Consider the following 21581-nt stretch of genomic DNA (forward strand, 5'->3'; position numbering starts at 1 on the left):
CACCAGGGGGGGGTGTTCCTTATTCCCCTAAGAAACTCACAATAAATTCATAGATTTAATTTATAGCCTGTTGTTGTAATTATATGAGATTGACACATATGTACCTGCAAAAGGTCACTTTGAGCTATTCTACTTGAATCACCTGTCAGATTTTATAAGGGTCAGCTGGATTAGCAAATGGCAAAAAAGACACAATATTCTTAGATAACAATAAGAACAAGAACAACTGAAGGACTTAGCATTTTAACAAACTTTACTGAAAAATATATTCAACTACAACAAGAAACAACATGATGATTTGGCTTGTTTTTATGCAGAGAAAAGAATTCAGGGTGATCTTAAAACCGGGGAAGCAGGGCAAAGGCAGACAGACCTGGGGTCCGTTTCATGAAGCAAGTTTCCCAAAAACTCTAAGTTTTCTATACCTGAAAACAGGGAAACTCTGACTTTTCCGTTTCACAAAGAGAGTTTTCTCAACCTCCCCAGGGCTAACCTGGTCAGTAGCAGGTTTTCTTCAGTAAACTTGGAGTCTCCTCTGTCTCTGCTCTGCTTATAGCCAATCACATTGTTTTATTTCCTGATTTAGTCAGATTGTTGCTGTAGTTTTGTACATAAAATAAAAAAACCACACACATTAGGTTTTAGAAACAAACATTGCGTGTCCGTTTGATGAGGATCTTATTAAAGAATGATCGGCACTTTTTCACAGAGAATTAAATATTTATAGAGAGGATTCTACAACTCAGTTGACAGGATATGAGATTCCGTGGAGGAAAAGGAATTACTTTTTGGGTTCGGATTAGGATTTACTCGATTATAACAACCTAATGAGCCTACTGGCACAATCTGAAGCCAGATAGTTGCTTATAACAGCCCTAGACAGATTGCAGTACGTCCAGAACTCAGCTGCCAGGGTGTTAACCCACACCAAGCCCTGGCAGCACATCATCCCCATCCTCAAGAAACTCCATTGGCTGCCAATCAAACATCGCATCAGCTACAAAATCCTCCTCCTCACTTACAAAGCACTTCATTCTCTGGCACCCAAGTACATCACTGACCTTCTTCTCAGTCCTTCTTCTCAGACCGCTCACTCAGTCACGGTCCCTGCGCTCCACCAGCAAGAACTTACTTTCCATCCCCCGTACCAGACTCAAGACCTTTGGCGACAGGGCTTTCTGTGCAGTGGCCCCGGCTCTTTGGAATGGCCCCGCCCCCTCCTATCCATTCCGCAACTTCCCTGACACAGTTCCAAAAGCACCTTAAAACACACCTTTTCTCTCTTGCCTACCCTTCCTAACCCCCTCCCTGTCCCTACCCCCCCTTACTTCACCTCTTGTAAAGTGACCTTGGGTGTCCTGAAAGGCGCTATATAAATCAAAGTTATTATTATTATTATTATTATTATTATTATCCACACTCCTGGTTGTGTTTCTTGTGCAATGTCCACATTGGTGGCTCTTAACAAATGCTGTCTTTAAGCCCAATCTTTAATGCCAAGTTTCTTCATCTGTTGTCTTCATCATTCTTACTTTAACTGTGTAAAGCAGTGCTTTATTTTTATGTGACATTTAGTCAGATAATGCATTCAGAGCAGCACCCCGCCCCCACCTCGGGTTATCAGATCACCTATCTGTCATACTATTTCCTTCATAGAGGCCCCAGCTAATCAGGGCAAAACCAACAGTGAAGGAGGTACGAGTGTGGACTGAGGGGGCAATGGAGAAACTCCAGTACAGTTTTGAATGCTCTGACTAGAACATGTTCAAAGCTGCAGCTACGTATGACAACAAGATCAATTGATGAGTATGCCAAGACTGTGTCAGCATCACAAGGACCTCCGTATCACAAAGAACATCATCACCAGGGCCAAGCAACAACCCTAGATCGACGGGAGGTTCGGTAATCGCTAAAAGCACGAAACTCAGCTTTCAAGTGTGGTGAGGCACTGAGGACAGCGTGACCAACTTGAACCGTACCATTAGATCAGTGAAGCAAAATCACAGCTGGAAGATCCAGGATCTCTTCTCTGACTTCCCAAATGAACTAAACAACTTATTTGGAAAGTTTGAGGCACTAAACAGAACTGTTCAAGGACTTTGCAGGTCAGCTGGCTGGTGTCCTCACATACATTTTTAACACCTTGCTAGTCAAATCCATAATGCCAACAAGCTGTAAGTCTGCCACCATTATTCAGGTCACCTAAATGAATGACTACCGGCCTGTTGCACTGACTCCAACCATGATGAAGTGCTTCAAAATCCTTGATAAAGAAAACATCGTCTCCAGTCTCCCCCAACATTCGACCAGTTCCAGTTTGCCTACCACTGAGGACACGATCTGCTCTGCACTTCACCTGAGCCTAGCACACCTGGAAGAGAAGAACACGCATGCTGTTCCTTCCAGCCTGCTGGGCTTCAATAAGCCCCTCAGACAACTGAACTGTTGAGAAAACTCTATATCATGTCACAGATTCTGCATCACACTGATGACACCAAACCAAAACACTGCATATTGTCACGGTATATATTTAACGCTCTGAACTTCCATATCAATGCGTTTTTGCACCATGTTTTGTCTCCCACACTGTTTACATTTGATCACTGCTGCACTTTATAGAATGGAAATGTTCTAAAAGCTGTACAAAACAAAATTTCACCACTCTGTGTATAAAAAATCACAATAAAGGTTGTCTAAGTCTAATAACAAATATATACACTTTACATAAGGCAAAACAAAATATAGGCATTTCTTATCAGAATAAATATTTTTCTCATGTCCTTTTTTAAACAAAAGCAATGTCAGTCTTAAAAACATCTTGAAACAGTGGTTGACTGTAAGACTGGTATAATACCATGTCTGGTTCTATACAGTTTTGTTTCTATCAACTGTATTATCTTCAACAACTCAAAATGTTGTTGGGGTGCCTAACCCAAGGGTGGCAGAGCTCAGTGGGCCCAGTGGGAGTCAACCTTGTCTAATGGGAAATACACTCTTGGGTTTTTGAGTGGCAATAACTCCTTCTGCACCTCTCCACTCCTCCCATTCTTTGTCCTCACCCCCCAACTTCACTAGCTGCCTTTCTCCCGGCCCTTTGTCAGCGGATTACCGATGGTTTAAAGATGCCCACACTGATCCCTCCCTCCTCTGTCGGAACCACACAGGGGGTTAGGGCCGGGGCACAGAGGGGAGAACCTGCATACAATGGTTGGAATGACAGAGCCTATTCTATGTTTGCCACTTTGTATTCCCCCCATTTGCTCTGCTCAGAAATCACCACAGAGAGTCATTCAGCAACTGTGGTTTTCCCAGCAGGAATCAATAGTTGTCTTTGCCAAAAATCCAGATCTTGGGGAACCCTGCAACGACATACTTCAGAAAAACTCTTTGCTTTTGTTCTGCTAAATCCAAACATGTGACTGTCCTTGTAATGACACAGGATGTGAACAGTAAACTATGGGAAATGCACCCCCCACATGGAATAAACAAGCTCCAGGTGAAACCACTGTGTTACGTAGCTGAACAAACTAAACGCAAATGGCTCTCCTCAGCACCGAGGGAACACATACCATCTCCTCCTCTACAGGTCCATATCCATCTCTCCCTCACTGTCTCTGGGACAGCTGCTCAGACATCCTGTCTGTCTGTCCTGACCTGTGTTTGGAACCATAGGGGGAGCCTAAGTGGCCCATCAAGGGGGTTTCTGGCACATTGCCCACAGAGTAATGACAACAAAGCTGCCAGCAGCTAGCCTAGCAGGTCTCTCTGTGGTGCGCCAATATTGATATTCTATAAGATTGCAGAAGGCTGTGCAGCCATTTAATGAGACCTCAGATTGATCAGGCAGTGGTGACTCTGCCTGGCTGTCCCTGCAGATCTCACCGCCATTGGATCTGTATTACAGACTGAGCATGAGCAAATCAAAGACCTTCACACAAAGGCCGGAACATAGATTTCAAAATAACAACAAAAACCAAAACCCAGCATGAGAAGCAGAAAATTAAATATTGAACATACCAAATAATCAAACATTTTCGTAAATCCACAGTGAATTTTATTCTTCTAACCTTGTTACAAAAAATTATTAGATAAATATCTGATAAATAGGTAAAATAATAAAAATGACAGTTATGATTAAATCGCTTTAATACAGAATATGTTCATAGCAGTAAAAACTATGCTGTAACATTTTAAATTGAAATAACAATGTCACTGGAAAAGGCTTGAGCTGGCCAAGCAACAAGACAAGTTCTGCTTATTTATCACACGTTTCCCACTGCTATTTATTATTGAAGCCATAAAAAAAATATGGAAAATATACTTAACAGTTAAGGTGAGAGATACAGGCTTCTTTAAACCATATACGTAGAACAAAATAGGATTTCAGTAAATATATTTAATGCTTTTCCACAGTCAGTCAGAACCTCACACAGAGGTTTGTTTTTCATCCATATTTATCACTACATTAAGCAGCACATCTGTATGGCTAAAAAATACTAAATACATTTTTCAATAATGTGAAATGTTCTAAAGAAATCAGTTGTGGGAAAGTAAGTTATTACCAGATATAAGGAGCTGAACCTTTGCATCAGTTTGTTGGATAGTACATTCATACAGGAGGAAAATCATTGTAAAGGAGGATGGAAGGTGATCCCATAACTTTAACGTTAAAGAGCAATGGTCTCGTATCAAGCAGCAGTGTCCTGAACAAGCAACTTCTATTTCCACAGTTTAAATTGATCAATTTAGTAGTTTTTTTTTTATCTCCTTTGGACACAGCCAGTGATTACAGGTGCTGGTCATAAAATTAGAATATCATGAAAAAGTAGATAGATTTCAGTAATTCCATTTAAAAAGTGAAACTTGTATATTATATTCATACATTACATACAAACTCATATATTTCAGATGTTTATTTTGTTTAATTTTGATGATTACAAATGACAACAAATGAAAATCTCAAATTCATCATATCAGAAAATTAGAATATTGTGAAAAGGTTCAAAATTGATGGCCCCTGGTGCCACACTCTAATCAGCTAATTAACTCAAACCACCTGCAAAAGCCTTTAAATGGTCTTTCAGTCTAGTTCTATAGGCTACACAATCATGGGGAAGACTGCTGTCTTGACAGTTGTCCAAAAGACGACCATCGACACCTTGCACAAGGAGGGCAAGACACAAAAGGTCATCGCTAAAGAGGCTGGCTGTTCACAGAGCTCAGTGTCCAAGCACATTAATAGAGAGGCGAAGGGAAGGAAAAGATGTGGTCGAAAAAAGTGTACAAGCAAGAGAGATAACCGCACCCTGGAGAGGATTGTGAAACAAAACCCATTCAAAAATGTGGGGGAGATTCACAAAGAGCGGACTGCAGCTGGAGTGAGTGCTTCAAGAACCACCACACACAGACGTATGAAAGACATGGGTTTCTGCTGTCGCATTCCTTGTGTCAAGCCACTCTTGAACCACAGACAGCGTCAGAAGCGTCTTGCCTGGGCTAAAGAGAAACAGGACTGGACTGCTGGTGAGTGGTCCAAAGTCATGTTCTCTGATGAAAGTAAATTTTGCATTTCCTTTGGAAATCAAGGTCCCAGAGTCTGGAGGAAAAGAAGAGAGGCACTTCATCCACGTTGCTTGAAGTCCAGTGTAAAGTTTCCACAGTCAGTGATGGTTTGGGGTGCCATGTCATCTGCTGGTGTTGGTCCATTGTGTTTTCTGAGGTCCAGGGTCAACGCAGCCACATACCAGGAAGTTTTAGAGCACTTCATGCTTCCTGCAGCTGACCAACTTTTTGGAGATGCAGATTTCATTTTCCAACAGGACTTGGCACCTGCACACAGTGCCAAAGCTACCAGTACCTGGTTGAAGGACCATGGTATCCCTGTTCTTAATTGGCCAGCAAACTCTCCTGACCTTAACCCCATAGAAAATCTATGGGGTATTGTGAAGAAGAAGATGCAATACACCAGACCCAACAATTCAGAAGAGCTAAAAGCCACTATTAGAGCAACCTGGGCTATCATAACACCTGAGCAGTGCCACAGACTGATCGACTCCATGCCACGCCGCATTGCTGCAGTAATACAGGCCAAAGGAGGCCCAACTAAATACTGAGTGCTGTACATGCTCATACTTTTCATGTTCATACTTTTCAGTTGGCCAACATTTCTATAAATCCTTTGTTTTTATTGGTCTTCAGTAATATTCTAATTTTCTGATATGATGAATTTGAGATTTTCATTTGTTGTCATTTGTAATCATCAAAATTAAACAAAATAAACATCTGAAATATATGAGTTTGTATGTAATGTATGAATATAATATACAAGTTTCACTTTTTAAATGGAATTACTGAAATCAATCTACTTTTTCATGATATTCTAATTTTATGACCAGCACCTGTAATTGTTTATGTTACATGTGCCAATTTGTACCCACCAGGGGGGGGGTGTTCCTTATTCCCCTAAGAAACTCACAATAAATTCATAGATTTAATTTATAGCCTGTTGTTGTAATTATATGAGATTGACACATATGTACCTGCAAAAGGTCACTTTGAGCTATTCTACTTGAATCATCTGTCAGATTTTATAAGGGTCAGCTGGATTAGCAAATGGCAAAAAAGACACAATATTCTTAGATAACAATAAGAACAAGAACAACTGAAGGACTTAGCATTTTAACAAACTTTACTGAAAAATATATTCAACTACAACAAGAAACAACATGATGATTTGGCTTGTTTTTATGCAGAGAAAAGAATTCAGGGTGATCTTAAAACCGGGGAAGCAGGGCAAAGGCAGACAGACCTGGGGTCCGTTTCATGAAGCAAGTTTCCCAAAAACTCTAAGTTTTCTATACCTGAAAACAGGGAAACTCTGACTTTTCCGTTTCACAAAGAGAGTTTTCTCAACCTCCCCAGGGCTAACCTGGTCAGTAGCAGGTTTTCTTCAGTAAACTTGGAGTCTCCTCTGTCTCTGCTCTGCTTATAGCCAATCACATTGTTTTATTTCCTGATTTAGTCAGATTGTTGCTGTAGTTTTGTACATAAAATAAAAAAACCACACACATTAGGTTTTAGAAACAAACATTGCGTGTCCGTTTGATGAGGATCTTATTAAAGAATGATCGGCACTTTTTCACAGAGAATTAAATATTTATAGAGAGGATTCTACAACTCAGTTGACAGGATATGAGATTCCGTGGAGGAAAAGGAATTACTTTTTGGGTTCGGATTAGGATTTACTCGATTATAACAACCTAATGAGCCTACTGGCACAATCTGAAGCCAGATAGTTGCTTATAACAGCCATTTGTCTGCAAACATCCACTTTACTGTGTGAAAGACTGAATCATCATTAGGATGAATGCATGAGCTGATCCACAGGTTCTATATTTTAGAACAACTTTTTTAGACTTCATTTTCACTTGCTGCCAGAAGATTTCACCTAAATATTATTGATCTACTACCTTTCAAGAAATAATCCCGGAATATTATTGCGGTCACAACAGACTGTGGCAAGCCGTTTTGATATGTCCTACTTTTACTGAATATGTATAACCATTTCAAACGAAATGCCATACTCCACATCTGGAATAAACATTCTCGAAGTCTAGATCTCCAAATTTCTAACATTACTGGTCAGCATTTGTATTATTTTAACTATGAAAAAATGTTTTTCAGACATCATAAATACATTTTCAGTCAAGCGTATAAATATCAGAATGGCCACTTAAAATGTGTAAACATTTCTAAATGTATAAAACGTAATTCTTACAAGTATAATTTCTAAAATTCAGCTTCTGCTACAAGAATGTAATTTAGAAAATATATTATCACAGTTAGGTCTAGGAGTGTGATTTCGACCAGGAAGAATCTTATTTAAGTGATCTACAAATGGAACAACAGAGAGAGTGCTTTTAATAAATTTAAAAATGGCCTGGCACTTCTGCCACAGCCCACTTCATATAAACTTATAAAACAATCTTCTCCTTGCCATCTTCCTCTCTTTTGTAGCTGTAGTGCTGTTTCTCTGTCTTTTAAACACATTCTCCTTTTAAATTTTATTTTTTTCTGCATTAAAATGCTTTTTTTTCTGTATTAAAATCTCTAGTCCCAGTGGGGTGACATAGGCACTTCCTGTTGCCTGTTGTCATGGTAGCTCGTTGAATCTGTGCCTCACTGATAATGGCTTTTCATACTTGTTGGGCACACATTTAACTCTGAGTGGACCAAGTTAAAATTGATGGAACTAATAGATAGCAGCCGTAGTGAAATCGAACACTCAGAGTTCCTGACTTTTGGCTATATCAATTTAGAGTTGCTGATTTTAATCTGAATTTTTTAAACCTGCTTCATGAAATTGACCCCTGCAGCAATAAAAAAAAACTTCTCAGTATGTGGAAGATTAACAATCACAACATTTCTTTTAAACACACACAGGAAAAAAACACGTTGGATTCCAATATCATTCATTCAACCAAAGTTGAATCCATTCAAAGTTACAAAAAACAAAAACAGAGGTCATGCTTTTCTCAGAGAACAAAGGGTTTTTTTCTTATCTGCTTTTTCCTTTGAGAACACACTGCAGAAAACGGGTGATAAGAGCAAATAGCAAACAGGCACTTTATCCTGAAGCAAGCTGACAACTTTTCAAATGCACACCTGACAAACTAGTGAGTCTCTTACACAGCTTGTGACTCTGTGGAAAGTTAAAATCTTAGTTTATGCAGTTAAAATGTAACCTAAAAAGAGATGAGATGTACAAGGTCCACCGCTGTAGAGGATCTTTGAAACCTTGTCTTCCTCTTCATCTGCCTCCACAGGCCGATATAAAAGCCACAGCAGAGGTCTCAAAGACTACAGTCTTTCCTATTAGTCCTCCATTAGACCACTGTCAAAAAGGCAGCCAGCTGCCCCCAACATCCCACTGCTGCTGCCATGCGATCACGACCTCCTTTTAGACCGCCAAGCAGCCCCCACTCCCTGGGTTTGCAGCAGGGTAGAAACAGGATGCAGGTAAAAATTAAACTGCACTCAGACCCAGAGGAGAGGACATTGTGATTTCTTGTCAGTAAAAAGACTATTCCACGGCTGTGCTGGCAATCGGTCACACTGAAATGTGATGTGAAAAAAACTCAAACCCTGAATGCTGCATTATCACGGGTGAAAGGATATGAACTGTGGTCCTCTCTAAAATGTTCCAAACACACGGATGAAGCCAAAACTCCATTGCTTCCCTTACCTTCCTTCTGTTTTCTCCCACCTACATTTCCTAAAAACAGTGACTGAGCCTCGATCAAGTTCATAACCATTTTGCTGCAGTTGGTTTTGTGACAGAACCATGTACCGAATATGAGTAACTACCCCACCATCACAGATATTTGGCTTCTGTCCCCTTGCAACTTTAAAGCCTCTCGCTTCACCCATCCATCATCTCAGATGTAACATAAGGCACCAAACACAATGCGGAGATACAGCCAGCGTTTCAACTACGGACGGATTAATGGGGAACTATATCAATTTACTGTGGATTGCAGGGAGCAGAAAGGTCAATCAGATTCATGAGAAAATGCTGGGGATGAATGTCTGAATTTAATGAACATTGTAGGGAGCCAGGAATGCTGTTACAATCTTCTGTGTGGAACAGCAAAGCAATGAAAATAAATGGGCAGCAAAGGCAATTCACGATGCTCATCAAGCTACCAGTAAATCTACAGGATAAGCAGAAGAGAGTGGGAGTTGAACACCGTCTTCACCTAAGGGAGAGCGACGCTGCTTTACTTTTATCAGGCCAATTTTTCATCTTTAAATCCTTTTAAGGAGACAGTTAAGGCAGTACATCCAGCCAGGATCTACTCCATCTTTCTCTTGATATCATAAATTATTTCTCTATTTCACAATATAGCACAATACAGTTTTTTTTTCACGTTTGCATAGACCCAGACATATATAGTAGCCTATATGTGTTCAATGAAGATATTCTTACACTGAATGTGAGATCAAATAATAATAAATAAAGTAAAAAGATGCATGCAAAAATATTTGAGATTAAAGGAAGATTTTATTAATGAGTACAGTAAAAAAAAACTGAAATGACAAAAGGAATAGGTATAGAACACATGGCAGAAAATTATTTGCAAAAACACACAGAAAGCAACAAAATTGGCATCTGCGAGGCAAAGAGAAAACATTCCTGCTGCTATGTGCAAATAAGGTGCCTATAAAAGAACTCATTACAAAGGGCTTCCTATAGATTATTCCCCCCCCCAGCTTTTCATTGTCATTATACTGTCACAAGTACAACGAAATTAACTCTCTGCATTCAACCCATCCCCTTTGGGGAGCAGAAGGATTCCATTGTGCGGTGCATGGGGAGCAGTGTGGTTTTAGGAGTCTTTGCTCAGGAATCCAAAATGGCAGTGTGTGTTAGTGGGGCTTGAACTCCACTAGGAGTTCCACTAGTTGCACTAGGTAAACCACTAGACTGCCACTCCCCATGATTTCCTGCCATGCCTTCTATGCCTATTCCCTTTGTCATTACCTAGTTGTACATTACGTAGAAGCAAAGATTCCTTCAAGATACAAAACTTACCACTGGCAGTGGTTAGTGCTGCATTTTTAAACCTCTAAATATTCCAAAAACAGTCAAAATAATTTCATCATGGATCTTTCACTGCTAGAATCCTTTCATATGAGTTCTAAAGGAGGGGTCAAAAGTATTTTTAAATGAGTTGCCTAAAAGAGAAGCAGCTTCTGCAGAAAGCTTTGGGAATATCTGGAAGTGGCTTGACCAGTTCCTCTACTAAATGATATACTATGTTTGGAGGCAGAACGGTTCTGCACAGTCATCCAAAATAACCAAGCCTAGGCAAAGTTTAGTGACGACATCAAAGTGTAACCTGGGTTGCCAACAAATGGTACCAACCGATGAATGGAGAATTGAACTGGAACATTATCAATAAAAATCAGAAGATGAAACAAGTGAATTTTTCAAGACACACAGTAGCAGCAACTCTTAATTGGTTTCAGGAAAATAATAGTGTTAAAATGGTTTAGTTATGTATAGCCTTTCATCCAACTAAAAATCACATCAGAGCATTTGATGCAACCAGTTTCTCTGTACAGGCGAAATCATGAAATTCTTTTTCAGCAGTGTCCTCAGTCAGAGGCTTCCTCGGGTCTGCCATAGTACTGACCACTACAGGAGATCTTTCCTACTTACAACATCACCATCTACATTAACTCCAATGAATAATCTAACAAACATGGGTAATATAATTCATCATTCCTTTGACATTAAAAAGTAATTTTGAAATAAACAATTTAAATACGATTGTATGTGTTGATAACAATATCTGGTGTGATTATAATTTTTTTTGTTTTGTTTTTATGGCCCTAGTTGCTTGTTTTTTGGACAGTGGGCTGACAGGAAAAGGGGTATGAGAGACATGCAGCAAAGGACAACAGGCCAGTTTTTTTTTAACTTTACTCATTAATAAAATCTTCGTTTAATCTCAAATATTTTTGCATGAATATCTGGTTACTTTGGTCATTGCTATAATCTAGGGAAGATTTTAATATCTCAAATAAGTGATTATTTCATCTCATATACTGTGTAAGAATATATTCACTGAACACATATAGGCTACTATATATGTCTGTGTATGTAAACGTGAAAAAAAAACTGTTTTGTGCTATGTTTGAAATCCTATCATCAGAAATAATTATATCAAGAGAAAGATGGAGTAGATCCTGGCGCACACTAACCACTGCGCCACCTGAACACCCTGGTGTGATCATTTTAATGGGCCTCTATATAAATAGTTACAATAATTAATTCTACACAATATATAATATAATTAATATGATAAAATACATCATATAAGACATGAGGCTTAAGCTATTGAACACAAATAAATATTAAAAAGTTTCTTTGAATGGGGAAATGCATGTGCAAGGTCAGGCATTCCCCTACTTCCTCTCTCTACACGTAAGACAGGAAGCAGTTCTTAAGCTGAACGAGACACAAATATAAAGACATTATTTTGGGTTTTCTTGAAGCATTGAGTCACAAAGGCATTAAAGATGCCCCCTGTGTTTATTTCAGTTCCAGAAAGTTTGGTACCATTCTGCTACCAGTATCTGCTAGTAACAAGAAAAAGTACCACAGAGAAACAGATCAATTGAGAGTAGTTATAAGAACTGTGAAAACTAACGAAACTTGTTAATTTTTTAAAGCTAACTATCATCTGATTGCTGCTGCTACAGAGCTAAAGAGCTATTTCATAAACTTTACTGAGTCTGGATTGCATTTTCATCCAATCAAAAATCGAAAAATTAAAAACACTGATAAAAGCTGAAGTTGATACCTAAACTGTAAGTAGAAATAATAAAAAAAAAATATTTAAAACCCTTCGTTCTATTTTAGGAGGCCTCTTCAAAGCTACTTTCAAAGTATGACCTATTTATAATTAGACAAGCGTTTAAGCCTCAATCTATCAAATCTCGATTGGCAGATTTACCCTGATTATAGATTTTTCAAAACAGTTTTTAATTTATGAGACAATAATCACTTTGAAAACAAAATATCTAATATCAGTCTCATGAACACCACACTTTATCTTTGCATCCATTAAAGGATGAACTGAAGGTCGAAGCAAGAGTAGGAAGATAAATAATGACAACAGTAAATATTGGAATATAGCTTACCATATGATTAAAGCATCAATGCTGCTGGCAGTTAAAGCTGCAAATGTTTTATTTGGCACAGTGGTGGATAAATGTGATTATCTTGACAACAGAAGTGAGTTGAAAGAGAAGAGGTCATTTTGAGAAGCTCTAATGAATGCTCCTTTCAGAGGCCCCTCCTGAGATTGCTTAAGTTAGATGAGCGGTTACGCAAGTAGGCAGAGAGGATTGAGAGAAGTGAAGACACAAAAACAGATGCACACATTTTTGCAACAGCCCGGTGCTTTCGTACAAATAGAGAGCCGACTTCCCAGCTAGCTGATGGAAGCCGACACACAGCAGAAGAATAGGCTGCCTCTGTGTTGTCACTATAAAGCCTGGCTGAAGTGCCGAGCGGCCTCACTGTGTGTGGCGCCGCAGGTTGGCACACTCACAGGGGTCTTTATTGGGGTGCCGTCCTAAGCTCCAGGCAGCATGCCCGATGTTGACAAAGCCTGGTATCGCCTGCTGTCAGCCCATTCTGTGTGCACCCGGCGGAAAGAATCAATTAGGCCTAGCTCACAACAGAGCACTTTAATATTTGACTTTTAATCGCTGGGCAGACGGCAAAATGGATCATGAAAGCAAGTTGGCAGAGTCCATTTTGCTGATGTGGAAAATGAGGATTGGCATAATGCTTCAGGGACCTCGAGGTGAATCCCTGCACCACGTATGACGGTCTTTATGATCGTAAAGTCCCTTTAAGATGTGATAGGAAAATAAACTTTTATTACTCACAAGACACTAAAGGTATTATGCAACCAGCTGCAAGGAATAAACGAGGACGTCATAACTTTGTGCATAAAGCAGCCCATCAAGGACAGTGGTTTGAGAGAAGAGAGCCAAACTGAACTTTGAAGAGTTCCTCTAAAAGACTTTTGTTTTAATCCCACTCTGCTGAAGGCCCTCTATGTCAACAGACGGATGAGTCAGAGAGAGGTGAACACTGTCCTCACACTGAGAGGTTTTGAAGTGGAGATCAGTCCTCAAAGAGAATATCTTACTAAAGGCACTTCTTTTACCTGTCGGCTCTTGCTAGTGTCACAGACACATGACGAAAAAGTTCAGCTCCATCAACTATTCTGTCATGAAAAGTTTCTCGGATGAGCTCTGAACTATCTAGACAGCAAGGTAGTTTGTTCAAACGAGGGGGGAGCTGATTAGAACTGCACATACCGCTGATGTTAAAGTCCTAATGAGACACAGCTGTATGCGTATCGACTTCCCAGCTGTTAACGCTGGATGACTCTGATCACAGTAAACGAACCTGCACATTACAGGATAGCTGCGATGCTGTGATGCTTAAATTAGCTAACTTCATCAGTGACTAAACACATGGAGGTAAATTAAAGCTCTGTTAGAAAGGGCTGCTGAATGATTAAATGACTCTGAGTTTTATAAAAAAAAAAAACACTTATCCTGGCTGTATTCCCGCAACTCCCCCCCACCTCAACCCTGCATCTTTAATTTAACACTGCTGCCTTAGTGGTCAGTGAGGCGACATCTGCTGTGTCCAAACTACTCCCAAAGATCTGTGAGATCAGGAGTGCCATATCAGCAACCATCCTCTAAAGAAAAACACAAAACACAATGACGTTTTCTGATTTTGGCGCTCACTAAAAATACACGATTGTGCTTCGAAGGTGATGAATCTATTCCCCTGCAGTAAATAAAGTGTTGACAGTTACTGCAGCGGAGAGCGTTTGTGTTTTATTTCCTCAGGGATCTGTAAACTCCATGATAACAGCAGCAGTAATCAGAATCTGACATTTTTCTTCCTCAGCTGGAGGAATGGTGCTCATAGAGGTGTAAAGCGAATGCATGTCACGTTGCTTCAGAAAGACAGCATGTTAGACAATTATATTCTCTGATACCATGATTTGTTATTAGAGTTTAATCTGGAAACACTGACTTGCATGGAAGGACTTATCTGTATGTCAAAAGTTTTTATAGTGCTTCAACCTCTACACATCTAGCCCTTTACAATAACAAAATCTAATTTATCTAACGCAAAATAGGGCAACAAAGAAACTCAGATATATAAAAAAAAACTTTTAACCATTTCTTTTCACATCCTTCAGGTTGATACTCCTGAAAAAAACAACACTGTAACCAACTTCAGAAATAATTTATCAAACCAGGTTCAATAGTGTTATTTAATGTCAGAATACACTCAGCTGCTCTTTGAAGGCCCTAACGGTAATTAGAGTGCCTTGGTGAATGAACAGCATCATGAAGACCCAGGAACACTGCACACAAGTCAGAGATTAAGTCATTTAGAAGTTGGAGCAGAATAAGGTTATAAAAAATATCTTAAAAGTCTTATATCATTAATTTAAAGATTTCAAAAAGTAAACTATAGGCCTAAAAAATGATGAAATAATGCCTTTAGCACTATGCAATATTCATTTGCAATGAATTATTAGTTTTTTTTCCCTACAAGCCGGAATGAAAGTACCTTCCTTTCATTCCATATTAAGTCTTGTTTCCCTGTCAGTGTGCCGTCCATTTCATGATGTCACTGTATTACACCACTGCTGGAGGCCGGTGTTCTGTCAGAACGGCATACGCTGTCAGATCAGAATACATTGTTCTAATATGCATGCGCACAAATGCAAATCAAAGAATTATTCCCACATTAAATTAGAGAAGCAGTGTACCGACCAGCATGAACCCATTTATTTATACTTTTAAAAAGGAAAATCAGCTTTGATTATACTGTTATTTCTTGGATGTAGAAACGGCCAGACATGATAGAACTTTCTGGGATGCTAAGAAAAGAAGAATCTAGCTAAAACCATATTAGTCACTATTGATTGAAAATAAGATACTTTGGTAGTAAACAAACGTGTGTGTGGAAATTTCAATTTGGTTACATTTTGTTTTCATGTTTACAATCATAGTAAACATTGGATGTGGTTTATATTGTAACTCAGAATTAATTTATTTTAGATAAAAACCTAAGCATATGTCAATCTGACACTGTATGCTGTTCTGACAGAACACCAGACAAAATTCAAATCCTCTGAAGGTAAAAAAAACAGACATTAGCTGTCTGCAGCTGCTGTCTCTGTGCATATTAGCTGCTTAAAGAGCCACTTCCTTAACTCTTAGCCAGAATCATCCCCTCTGCCTCATATCGCCCCTCTCTGATCGAAGAAAGAGAACGTCTGCTGCAGATGCAGCGTGGTCATGGTTCACCCTTCCTGGAGGGAACCGCTCTACATAGACATGTCCCATCTGCTCATTTTCACAGCATATCTTCTCTGTAAAGATATCTATATGTAAGAAAGATGAATAATTATTTAACATTTTCCCTGCTTCACCATTATGCACAATCTTGTGTTTTGAGTATTGCATGAATTTGAAACAAAATGATACAGCTTGTGGCTAAAAGGTGACAAACTGAGAAATTTTCATTGGGTACGTCTCTTTGTTGAAGGCTCTGTCTATAAAAGTGAGGAAGGGCGAGTTTAATTGAAACTGTGAGTAGGTGGTAAACAGCCTTACCTTCTTTTCCAAAAAAGCTTCTTTAGATGTTCTTCTCTCCCACAGAAACCAGCCTTAGACTGCCAAGTTCTGTTAGCAAACAAGAAGTGAATGAATTCTTGGCAAGCTCGAAGCTTCAGCATAGGGGCCCAAACAACTTACATATCTTTGCCTTTCCAGCTTGTTTTCAGAAATCCTTTTTAATTAAAAACGATGTTCCCATTCTGATTGACTCAGGTTTAATCTATCCTTGCATGTCTCTACCCTGGTAGACAGTTATCATATGCCAGATACCCATCCCCTACCTTGCATTTCACGAAAAAAGTGATACCAAATCACCATAGAGAAACACAAACACATAACATACAATAATTTCATACTTTACTCCTACTGCAATGCCTGAGGAAACAGGAAACAGTTCAGGGGAAACTTTAATTAGACGTGTACCAGGAACAAGAGATAAAAATAGTTTCACTTTTTAATATTTAATATCATCCCTGTCTTTGTAAAAACTACTAGAAGCAGACAGGTAGCTGATCTTCCTTTTTTAAGATATTATTCCAGGACTGTAACAATAATGTTAAGCATACATTTGAGTTGTTAATGCTGAAGCTGCTCACTATCACAGCAGACAGGCAAGGAGAAATCATTTTAATGCTTTAAACTAGGTGTCAAAAGCAGCCGAGGAACAAAAAATAGCTGTTTTCTCCCATCAGGCTGCCATCTCACAGGATCACTGTGACTGAATCTGTGGCAAAGTGGCTGAATCTGTAATGATGTAAACTTGGAGGCCTTGATTTTTATTGCCTGTCTGTAAAACTGCACTGACAAGAATGGAGCTGTCTCATGCTTGTTTAAATTGGACAGGTGTCAGTGTCCAACTTGTGAGCATCTAAGCTCAGACAAGCTGACATCTCTTTGTGTGATAAGACGCACACCTCCATGTTTTTCTGATACACTGCATAGCTAACAATAGTAGAGCACTTTGAAAAGCCGTGGTCATCTCTCTGCCATGGCATGTCAGAGCCCCAGTCTGTACACACTCTAGGAGAGCAGTCAGCTTCTTGTGGACATCAAAATGTTAGATAGTTCCTGGCTTGTTCATTGTGCATCCAGAGTATTTATTTTTTTTAATCATCCTTTATTTTTTGCTTTTTATTTCAAAAGTAAATGAAGCATCTTTTACTAAAAGGAAGGCTTGGAAAACACCCATGAAGTAATGAAACAAGGATTTGATTCTAAGGAAAGACTCAAGCTTTAGATAGACCTATTCAGTCCATCAACTGAGGATAGAAAGATAGGACCCAGATGAAACATACAAAGATCTGTCTGTCCACCAAACAACAAAACTGGAAGCAATAATCCACAAAGCAGCCAATAGACTTATGGACACTTTAAAGCAGGAATTCCCAAACGTTTCCACCTCATGGTCCCTTAAACAGCCTTGACTTTTGGTTGAGGGCATCTTTGAAGAAGCTACAAAGTATGTAAAAATAAAAACAACAAAAAAAACAAAAACCTTATGTGTGGAGAAGAACTGAAGCAAAAGAAGAAAGGAGAATAATAAAATCTCTAGATGTACAGGGCTGGTAGAGACATATGCACCAAAATACTGACACGCATCATTAATGGGAAAGGTGACTAAACACATGTACTGCACAGCTATCAGATCTTTATTTGAAAAAGAAAACAAATAAAAAAATTGACAGCTATTTATCATTATACTTACACTCTACCATTAATGTGCCTCCTGTGTTTGTCTGTCCCATTAAATCTCCACACAAACACAAAGATTAAGTTTGTCATGTGACAATAACTGACTTTGAAACAATAGCAATACTTTTTCCTTTGAAGCCACAAAGCCACGTTAATAACCGATGCAACAATGGCATCTAAAATACTGGCAAATGAGGAGCAGCTTTAGTTCAGATATGAAAAAAACAAAGCTGTTGGGACGAAATAAATTTTTGACAGCTTTTCATAAGGCCAAATAATGACACCCACATGCTTGTTGTGTTCAGCAGACATAGCAGGCTGCAAAAGGCAAAAATGACTTAGTTTTCTTGTTCTCCCAATAAAATACAAGAATGACAGATTTAATATAAATAAGCGAAGAGGAGGAAGAGGAAGAAGGGAGGGGGACTGATACAGGCTCCGGGTGACAAGGCGCTCTGACGAGCGTAGCAACCGGGGGGAAAATGCGACACCTGGCCTTGTCCTTGATGTGCATAAGAGGATGATGCATCAAAAAGTGACAGAGCAGAAAGATGGTTATTACTCTGCCAAAGAGCAGGAGAAAATAAGGAGCAAGAGTAGAAAGCGACTATTTTTAGCGGGAGAGCAAAAAATACATCAGAGCTTTACTAGATATTCCTTTTCATCATAACATTTTGTCGTTCCAAAATTTTTCTGTTTTCTGGTGGTTGTACAACAAGAATTAATTAATTTCAAAAAGTGACAAAGAATGATCAACTGGACATCCTGAAATAAGTCATGCAAGGTAAGGCTCCTTTGGACTGAGATGAGTACGAAGGAGAAGGGAGTTTAGGACAGGCTTGTTGAAAGTTTGATCAAAAGAGTAAGTAAGCACCAGCATGAGAATCTGATTTCTTTCTCGAGGCCAGAAAAAAGGCAGATTGATTTCAGAAGGCTTGAATCCTTGCTTTGCCTTTATTGATCTCTTATCTGCAGCCCTGTCTTGCCACCGATTAAGAGTTCACTAAGAAGAAGCTCTTAATTATTACCACCTCACTGCCAATATCTCTATTTACTTCTTTTGATTTGTTCAGCACTGCTCACCTGCAGCTTCAACCAACACTCAACATTACGAAAGAAATTGATCTGGGCTAGTGATATATAGGGGGTTATGGTTGGTATATTAAAGGTAAACCTGCTGCAGAGAGTAAAAATCATTGTGCATCCCTGAGAATATGATGTTTACCCTGCAGCCAGATCTAAAGGATCAGAATGAACTGAGATAGTTTGGACGCAGAAATCCGGAATGTTTCTGAGTGTAAGGCGAGGAAGATCAAAGGATTCATTAGGTGAGAATTAGATCAAACACAGCTGAAGTTGTGTGGACACACACAAGTGTAACAGTGAACTCAGTCGGTGTGAACACTGATCCAGGCTCTGGAGCTTGAAAGCTGACTGACTGGGTGTCTCCTTAATTGCTGAGAACCTACGTATCAAGGGAAAATGCGCCTCTCTTCACAGCCAGCTTACCTTCTATTTTTTTCACCTTTATGTTTAAGCCTATAATCCCATTGCATCGATATAGTGACAAAATCCAATTTCAGAGATCTGGTAATGCCATAGACACTAATTGGCAGAAAAGAGGCTGCTCCACCCTAACAGAGGAAGAAGCACGGTAGAGTAGGAAAACTGCAACACGCAGTGAACAAGCCAATAAAAACAATGAGCCGAAAAATAACAAAATTTCCGTAGGTTAAGTGGGAAGCTTTAGTCGCCTCCCCTGACACCCACTTAAGTGATTTATAGGCGTTAAGCATGGTTTATGTAGATGCAGGATAGTAAAAGTGTAGCCATTTTGTCATGAATGCTTTTCATGGCACAAGGTCAGATGCGCACAATTCAGAACAATAGAGGTATAAATCTGCACACCAGTTTCTTCATTATCTGCAGTAAGAACTGTTTTATTAACTGTTTTGGAGTTAGACTAAACCCTTTGCTCCTTCTCATTCAAGAAGCACAAACAATAAATATACTGTGTGACCTCAAAGCATTGGTAGGACAGATTTCTAGGATGCCCAGATCACACTGCAGATCCCTGCCTCCTTTGCTGCTGCTGCTGACTTGTGCAACTTAGCTTCAGTTAGTCAGGATGCTCTGAGAGATGTGCCTGGAAAATATGGTAAAGAACTTTTAATCCAGGTTAAACTTGTTATTTAAAACTGCTGGTCCTATCTACATTAACCATGGTGTTTCCTGCTGGATCTCAAATCCCAAATAATCTCCTCCATTTTCTCTGATTTAAAGGCGTTTTCACAAAACCACCAGATATTCCCCTTCTGTCAACTTTCATTAATTTGAGCAGCACCTACGAATATTTCAGGATGGTATCTGTAAAAGTTGAAGCATAGGCTTTAGTTGATAGTGTTTATTTCAGAGTTCTGGTTTTGCTATGTTTTTTCTTTTGAGTATTCAGTTTTGCTTTGCCCCTTGTTTTCTAGTTTTAGTGGTCTCATTCTTATTTTGTTGTGTTTTCTGCTTATTTTCAGTTATGATTTTTTTATTTGTTGCCTTCTGCTGCCCTCTTGTGTTCTCCTTTTTCCCTAGCTCCTTTCCTGATTCTGCCCTGTTAACACCTGCTCCCAATCTGCTCATTAGTCCTCCCTTTGTTTCTGTCTCCCTTGAATACTCTCTCTGTTCTGTTCTTCTTTGGTGGTTCCTCGTCTAACTTCCCATCTGACTTCCTCCAACTCTGTCTCTCTGAGCCTTCCTCCTCGTGTTAGTATCCCTCCTGATGTCTCCATGGTTTCTGGTTTGTTTTTGTTTTGTCTGGTTTGGTTGTTTTTGTTTTAATGTTTTGATTTTTGGATTCCTGGTTTCCGGTTTGTTTGGACTTTTTGGATTTCCTGCCTCTTTGTTCACTTAACCTTTCATTAAACCCACAAGAAAATCACCTCTGCCTCCTTGCCTCTGCATTTGGGTCCACAAACCACAACCAAATCTTGACAGTTTAGAGGAAACCTTTAGGAAACCCTAGACGGGCTTGCAGCTAGAATTTTGCAGTTAAAGGAATAGTACACCCAAAACATGATTAGCCTTCATTTTCTACTCACCCCCATGCTGAACAACACTCTGGAGTACTTTTTTGACATCTCAAATGCATCTGGAGATCTGGGAGGCTTCTTGCTGTCTGCTGACATTCAAATAATGGAGGTCTATGGTGACCGAGACAGAAAGGTCCATAAAAGTCCACAAAAAACGTGTCAATATTCCTCCATACTGCTCGTCCAATGTATTCCAAGTGTCCTGAGTTGGTAGCATCCAGAATTTACTCGAAACGAAGTCATTTAGAATGTTTTTAGAGCATAAACAGTAGTGTATAGGATTTCCTGAAAGCGCGCACATGCGCGTTCACGCCGCTACGGAAGCCGGCAGACCAAACCAGATGAAAGTGCGCATTCAGCGTCTGCTCTGCCAATAATGCAAGCGTAGAAGAAGAAATGTGCTGTTTACCTGTGCAAAGAAAGAAACAACGAAAGAAAAATGTCTGAGGACTTCAGTGTTGAGGAAGAGCATGAGTTCTTTGCCGAGCTGAATGCGCTGGTTTGGTCTGCCGGCTTCCATAGCGACGTGATCGCGCATGTGCGCGCTTTCAGGAAATCCTATACACT

The 21581-nt window shown here is 39.4% G+C and overlaps 1 protein-coding gene across 4 annotated transcripts in view; it reads right to left on the reverse strand.

Annotated features, from left to right (window-relative positions):
• Nucleotides 1-21581, reverse strand: part of sulf2a (sulfatase 2a) — a 68702-nt gene that overhangs the window by 39863 nt on the left and 7258 nt on the right. Inside the window, exon 2 of one of the 4 annotated variants that reach the window (XM_038294935.1) lies at nucleotides 16240-16308. The exons of the other annotated variants lie outside the window; for them this stretch is intronic. The gene's annotated coding sequence lies outside the window, so the exon portion shown is untranslated. The remainder of the gene's footprint in view (nucleotides 1-16239; nucleotides 16309-21581) is intronic. 4 annotated transcript variants of the gene reach the window in all.

The sequence above is a fragment of the Cyprinodon tularosa genome, unplaced genomic scaffold (assembly GCF_016077235.1).
Source record: "Cyprinodon tularosa strain WSP-4 unplaced genomic scaffold, ASM1607723v1 ctg11, whole genome shotgun sequence".
NCBI classification, from domain to species: Eukaryota; Metazoa; Chordata; class Actinopteri; order Cyprinodontiformes; family Cyprinodontidae; genus Cyprinodon; species Cyprinodon tularosa.